At 44.9% G+C, this 7,500-nt stretch overlaps 1 protein-coding gene across 1 annotated transcript in view; it reads left to right on the top strand.

Moving 5' to 3' along the window:
* esyt2b (extended synaptotagmin-like protein 2b) overlaps positions 1–7,500 on the top strand; it is a 46,714-nt gene that overhangs the window by 25,127 nt on the left and 14,087 nt on the right. The gene's annotated exons all lie outside the window — the stretch shown is intronic.

The following is a 7,500-nucleotide window of genomic DNA, read 5'->3' as shown; positions in this document are numbered from 1 at the left end:
GGGACTCTGCTGTCCGGAGAGCAAGTGGGAGTTCATTCCACCATCTTGGAGCCAGGACAGAAAATAGTCTCCATGCTTGTCGTCCATGAGGCCTGAAGCATGGCATTTCAAGCCGAGCCGTACTCGAGGTACGGATCAGGCTTTGACCATTGACCTCATGTATGAAGGGGCTGGTCCATTTTTGGCTTTGTAGGCAAGCATCAAGGTTTTGAATCTGATGCATGCAGCTACAGGGAGCCAATGAAGGGAGCACAGCAGTGGAGTAACATGTGTGAACTTCGGAAGATTGAAGACCAGTCGTGCTGCTGCATTCTAAACATGTTGTAGAGGTTTGATTGCTCTTAGAGGAAGACCAGCAAGTAGCGAGTTGCAGTAGTCTAGCTTTGAGATCACAAGAGACTGCATAAGCACCTGGGTAGTTTCCCGTGAAAGAAAGCGTCGAATCCTTCGTATGTTGCAAAGGAGGAATCTGCAAGACCGGATTAGATTAGAAACATGAGTTGAGAACAACAACTGGTTGTCCAAAGTTACGCCCAGGCTACGGGCAGCTTCAGATGGTGCTACCAGGGAGTTCTCAAAGGAAACAGTGAGGTCATGGTGAGGGTTGGGAGTACCTGAGATGAACAGAAGCTCAGTTTTACTGGGGTTGAGCTTCAAGTGGTGGGCTGTCATCCATGACCCGATGTCAGTCAAGCATGCCAAGATACGTCTGAAGACCTGCATGTCAGAGGGTGGAAAACAAAGAAATAATTGAGCGTCATAGACAAAGCAGTGGTAGGAGAAACCATGAGAAGATATTACATCACCAAGAGAACGAGTATGCAAAGAGAAGAGGGCTCAATACTGAGCCTTGTGGAACACCAGTGGAGAGTCACACGGTTTGGATCTTCTCCATGTCACCTGATAGGACTGTCCATCCAGATAGGACTGAAACCATCTCCAAGCAGATCCAGTCACACCAAGCCTGAAGAGAGAAGAATGTTGTGGTTCACTGTGTCAAAGGCTGCTGAAAGGTCTATAAGAATCAAAACAGATGACTGTTTGGCAGCTTTAGTGGCATGAAGTTTCTCAGTCACCGCTATGAGGGCTGTTTCTGTAGAATGTGCCGGTTTGTAGCCAGACTGATTGGGATCAAGCAGCTGGTTCTGGGTGAGCAACAGAGACAATTGATTATAAACTGCTCGTTCAAGGGCTTTTGAGAGGAAAGAGAGAAGTGATACCGGTCTGTAGTTGGTAACGCTGGGACTGTCAAGTGTGGTCTTCTTGAGGATTGGTACCACCCTGATGGTTTTGAATGCAGTAGGCACGTATCCAGAAGATAAGGAGTTGTTGATGACAGAGATGAAAGGAAGCAGATCTCTTGCGATTGTCTGGAACAGAGCAGAAGGAATTGGATCCAGCAGACAGTCAGATTGCTGGAAGTCAGGAGTTGAAGAATTTCATCTGTGGAGAGAGGAGAAAAAGAAGTCAGAGAGTTGGATGTTGGGGAATACATGTTGGTTGGAGGGGTGGGAACAGAGTGATGGTCCAAGAAGTGGTGGGGGCTGACTGCAATATCCGATGTTGTGGTGGTACGGGTGATGATCAGGACCAGAACGTTGCCCGCTTTGTGAGTCGGAGGAGAGTGGTTGAGGGTGAGGTCAAATGCTTTCAGCAGTGGAAAGATGTGGGAGGAATGCAGCTTGTCTGATGGAAGGTTGAAGTCACCAAAGAGAATGAGTGGATTTCCTTCAATGGGGAATTGACTCAGAAGGATGTCGAGCTCATCAATGAAGTGATCTAGGGAACCTGGAGGGCAGTAGATAACAATGATAAGAAGTTTGGTGGAGAAAGACACTGTAATGGCATGAAATTCAAAAGAGGAGATGGAAAGAGTAGAGAAGGAAAGTGGAGTGAAACGCCACTCTGGAGACATTAGTAAACCTGTGCCACCACCCCTGCTGAGACGCCTCGGAGAATGTGTGGATGGAAAGGCAGAGGACAGGGCAGCCGGAGTCGCCGAATTCTCAGGGGTGATCCATGTCAGAGCCAGGAAGTGTAGGAAGTGGAGGGATGCTAATGCTGAGATGAAGTCAGCCTTCTGGACAGCAGATTGGCAGTTCCACAGCCCTGCTGCCACCACGATATGTGATGGAGTGAAGCATTGTGAGTCAGTGAGGTTGCTGAGATTGCGACGTCTATGATTGTGTCGAGGAGATCTGTGGGATTTGTGGACAGGAATTGTGAAGCACCTTTCAGATGCTTGATTTGTGGATGTATGAAATAAAGGATTGAGATAATATGAGAAGATACTTAGCTGAGTTTGTGAAGTCCTGTAGGTGAGATGTAGATGAACTGATTGAGAATACCACCAAACCTTCTCCAGATGTTGGAGTCGTCCTAATTTAACTCAGTTCAATAAGTGCTGAGCCCGCCCCTCAATTCGCACCTAAGGTCAGGGCAAAACTACACCTGTAGTGAGTGTAGTGAGCTACCAAGCAACTAACAACTAGGTTTAGACAACAAGCTTTGAATTTCACAGAATCTAAAACAAAGGTAAGTGAACTCAGAGCCTACCTTAACCAACAAGATGATAATCCAACGAGACAAACCAAAGCACAGCCATGCATCATCTGTGCCTCATATCTGTTACTGGGGAGTGCTTTAAGTTCACGACACACCACAACTTGTAGCTGGGCTGAAAGCCCAGGGGATGAGAACAAGCGGCACAGGTAAATGGTGTGTGGTTTAAGGTGTGTGGTGTGAGGGGTAAGGTGTGTGGTGAAAGGCGTGTGTAGTGAGAGGTGTGTGATGTGAGGGGTAAGGTGTGTGGTGAGAGGTGTGTGATGTGAGGGGTAAGATGTGTAGTGTGATGTGTGTGTGTAGTGAGGTGTGTGCTGTGAGGGGTAAGGTGTGTAGTGGAGGTATGGAGTGTAAGGTGTGTGATGTGAGGGGTAAGGTGTGTGGTGAGAGGTGTGTGATGTGAGGGGTAAGGTGTGTGGTGAGGTGTGTGATGTGAGGGGTAAGGTGTGTGGTGAGAGGTGTGTGATGTGAGGGGTAAGGTGTGTGGTGAGAGGTGTGTGATGTGAGGGGTAAGATGTGTAGTGTGATGTGTGTGTAGTGAGGTGTGTGCTGTGAGGGGTAAGGTGTGTAGTGGAGGTATGGAGTGTAAGGTCTGTGATGTGAGGCATAAGGTGTGTAGTGAGAAGTGTTTGGTGTGAGGGGTAAGGTGTGTAGTGTGAGGTGTGGAGTGTAAGGTGTGTGATGTGAGGGGTAAGATGTGTAGTGTGATGTGTGTGTAGTGAGGTGTGTGCTGTGAGGGGTAAGGTGTGTAGTGGAGGTATGGAGTGTAAGGTCTGTGATGTGAGGCATAAGGTGTGTAGTGAGAAGTGTTTGGTGTGAGGGGTAAGGTGTGTAGTGTGAGGTGTGGAGTGTAAGGTGTGTGATGTGAGGGGTAAGGTGTGTGGTGAGAGGTGTGTGATGTGAGGGGTAAGGTGTGTGGTGAGAGGTGTGTGATGTGAGGGGTAAGGTGTGTGGTGAGAGGTGTGTGATGTGAGGGGTAAGGTGTGTGGTGAGAGGTGTGTGATGTGAGGGGTAAGATGTGTAGTGAGAGGTGCGTGATGTGAGGGGTAAGGTGTGTAGTGAGAGGTGCGTGATCTGGTAGCTCAGTGGTTAAAGTACTTGACTTGTGATTGGTAGGTTGCTGGTTCAAGCCCCACTGTTGCCACTGTTGGGCCCCTGAGAAAGACCCTTAACCCTCAAGTTGTACTCAGTCAGACTTGTATACAAGTGTCAGATAAATGCTGTAAATGAAGTGTTTTATAGTGCCACACACAGTACATTTAGCACATGTACACATGCATAACGTTGTCTGTAACCCATATAACAGAGCTCAGGTGTGTGTGGCCCTGCAGACAATGGGCATGCAGCTTCTGGGTCGTTTACAATAATACATGTGCTCTTTTTATGGCTCCAGAAATAAGGACAGAGAAGTTGGGGGTGGGAAGTCTAATTATATTAGTGCCTGTAAGTGGGATTTTTAATGAGATTGTTGAGAGCAGGAATTGCAAAGATGTTTTAGTTTATATATAAATGCAGGCAGCATTTTTACTGTTTGTTTACTGAAACAGGATCGTAACTGAGTTTTTGTATAGCAACTAAGCTTGTGATGTGTAATAACTGAGGTTGTTGTCTATAGTAACTGATGTGTGTAGTAACTGTGATTTCCAGCACAACACCTGAGGAAAATGAGACAGTAACCGGCCTCAGGGTCCATTACAGCGCTGAACACCCTGACATGACCTTAGTAACTCTGGCCCTACAAATGGATACCAGGCTGAGAGAACCGAAATTATTGCAGATTATTGGCCACATTCACCTCTGCTGTCACTCTCTCTCCAGGGCAACATGGCGTGGCAGGACTCGGGGGCATGGTTGTGTTGGGGCATGGCAGGGCTAGGGGGTGTGGTTGTGTTGGGGCGTGGCAGGGCTAAGGGGTGTGGTTGTGTTGGGGCGTGGCAGGGCTAGGGGGTATGGTTGTGTTGGGGCGTGGCAGGGCTAGGGTGTGGTTGTGTTCGGGGTGTGGCAGGGCTAGGGGGTATGGTTGTGTTGGGGCGTGGCAGGGCTAGGGGGTGTGGTTGTGTTGGGGCGTGGTAGGACTAGGGGGTGTGGTTGTGTTGGGGCTTGGCAGGGCTAGGGTGTGTGGTTGTGTTGGGGCTTGGCAGGGCTAGGGTGTGTGGTTGTGTTGGGGCTTGGCAGGGCTAGGGTGTGTGGTTGTGTTGGGGCGTGGCAGGGCTAGGGGGTATGGTTGTGTTGGGGCGTGGCGGCTAGAGGGTGTGGTTGTGTTGGGGCGTGGTAGGACTAGGGGGCGTGGTTGTGTTGAGGCGTGGCAGGGCTAAGGGGTGTGGTTGTGTTGGGGCGTGGCAGGACTAGGCAGTATGGTTGTGTTGGGGCGTGGCAGGGCTAGGGGGTGTGGTTGTGTTGGGGGTGGAACCTGACTAGGGGGTGTGGTTGTGTTGGGGTCGTGGCAGAACTAGGGGTGTGGTTGTGTTGGGGGTGGGACCTGACTAAGGGGTGTGGTTGTGTTGGGGACATGGTTGGGTGCTATAGAATGTTGAAGATCTGTAATGCATAGTGTCCATCGCAGATAATGATATAGTTAGCACACAGATTGCAGTGTTCAAAAAGTAAGATGACAACAACTTTGTCTTGGACATACAGTACATTTATAAAGCACTTTTATTTTTTAATGCATATGAAGGTTTGGATAGAGTGAAATCTCTTATGGTGAGCGCACATGGGTCATGGATGAGCTGGGAGGACCTGCTCCTGGGAAGCTTCTTTTACATTTATTTAGGTGACACTCCTGTCCAGACTTAGAAGACTGTTTTAGTTGTCTACTCAGAAAGGTATTTAGATAGAACAAATAGGTTAGAGTCCAGAAATACCCATAACAGACACTGCCAGAACCGAGGGTCAGTGCTGCAATGTAGAATGAGATACATTATAATACAACACAATACAGTATAAACAACACGATACAATATACTACAATATACTACAATACAATACAACACAATACAGTATAAACACAATACAATATACTACAATACAATACAACACAATACAGTATAAACAACACAATACAATACAATATACTACAATACAGTACAATATAATACAACACAATACAGTACAATATACTAAATACAATACAACACAATATACTACAATACAATATACTACAATACAGTACAATACAACATAATACAACACAATACAATATACTACAATACAATATAATATACTACAATACAATACAACACAACACAGTATAAACAACACAATACAATATACTACAATACAACACAATACAGTATAAACAACACGATACAATATACTACAATATAATACAATACAATATACTAAATACAACACAATATACTACAATACAATACAACACAATACAGTATAAACAACACAATACAATATACTACAATATAATACAACACAATACAGTATAAACACAATACAATATACTACAATATAATACAATACAATATACTAAATACAACACAATATACTACAATACAACACAATACAGTACAATACAATACAACACAATACAGTATAAACAACACGATACAATATACTACAATACAATACAACACAATACAGTATAAACAACACAATACAATATACTACAATATAATACAATACAATATACTACAATACAGTACAACATAATACAACACAATACAATATACTACAATATAATATAATATACTACAATACAACACAATACAGTACAATACAACACAATACAATATACTACAATACAGTACAATATAATACAACACAATACAGTACAATACAACACAATACAATATACTACAATACAATATACTACAATGCAACAATACAATGCCATAAAATACAACACAATACAGTACAGTACAATATGATACAATATACTACAATACAGTACAGTATAGTACAATATAATATATCACAATACCATACAAAACAACACAATATAATGGTATAGAATAACAGACAATGGCCAGTCAATCCCAGCAGGTTTACAGGTTGCTCTGGTGCTCAGGTGCTCTGGCGTTCTGGTGCTCAGGTACTCTGGTGAAAACAGAATGCCCAGACCAGGCAGGTGCTCACGTGCCTGCTCCATCCTGGCAGGCCAGATGCTGGGTGTTGTTTCACTTGAGCACTTCGGCAAAAATGAACAAACAGCCCCTAGTGATTTAATCCCTTTCCTTTTTAAAAATGGGAAACGAGCTTTATAAATGTAGAACCTAGAACAGCCTGGCTCATGGCTTGGTCTTTATCTGCTCACTGGGCTTTTATACACTGGGCCAAGATAGTGTTACCTCTGTAAATATCATCATTAAAATGACAGATTGTGAAGGTCCACTGAGTGTAAGGTAAAACAATGACGAACAACTGCAGCGCGGTTCTGTAGCGCTGGCTCGCTGGTTGCCATGCAACAGACTAAGTTCATGAATGGCAAGCTGGTCTGTCCTGGGAAAATGCAAAGCTGCTTCAGACAGTGGCGCATCAACTCATTGAATATTAACACACCACTGACGTCTAGTCAAAGGTCGCTGCTAAAACACAAAGCAGCTAATGGCTGGGGTTTGGGGTACAAGCTACATAAGCCCCAGGGTACAGCTGTCAGATTGTGTTGTATAGTCTGTCCTTTATAGTAATATGGTAATATGAACAGTGTCAGGCAGCCAATAGGAGGTGGCATGACGAGGTTTGAGTGGATGGGAGAAGTATTGTAGGTGATGAGGATAAGTATTTGACTAGTCATCAGAAGGTCTCCAATTCAAGTCCCACCATGGCCAGGTTTCCACTGTTGAGCCCCCGAGCAAGACCCTTAAACCTCAGTTGTGTTCAGTTTGGATAAAAGTGTTAGCTAAATGCAGTAAAAGTCATTTTGAGTGGGTAGGAATGGTGAGTGACAGACCAGCAAAGATTCAGCATGTGAGTTGATGGTTTTAG

This window comes from Electrophorus electricus, chromosome 19, assembly GCF_013358815.1.
Source record: "Electrophorus electricus isolate fEleEle1 chromosome 19, fEleEle1.pri, whole genome shotgun sequence".
NCBI classification, from domain to species: Eukaryota; Metazoa; Chordata; class Actinopteri; order Gymnotiformes; family Gymnotidae; genus Electrophorus; species Electrophorus electricus.
Note: the sequence above shows the minus strand (reverse complement) of the source record. Positions and strands in the feature narration are given on the sequence as shown.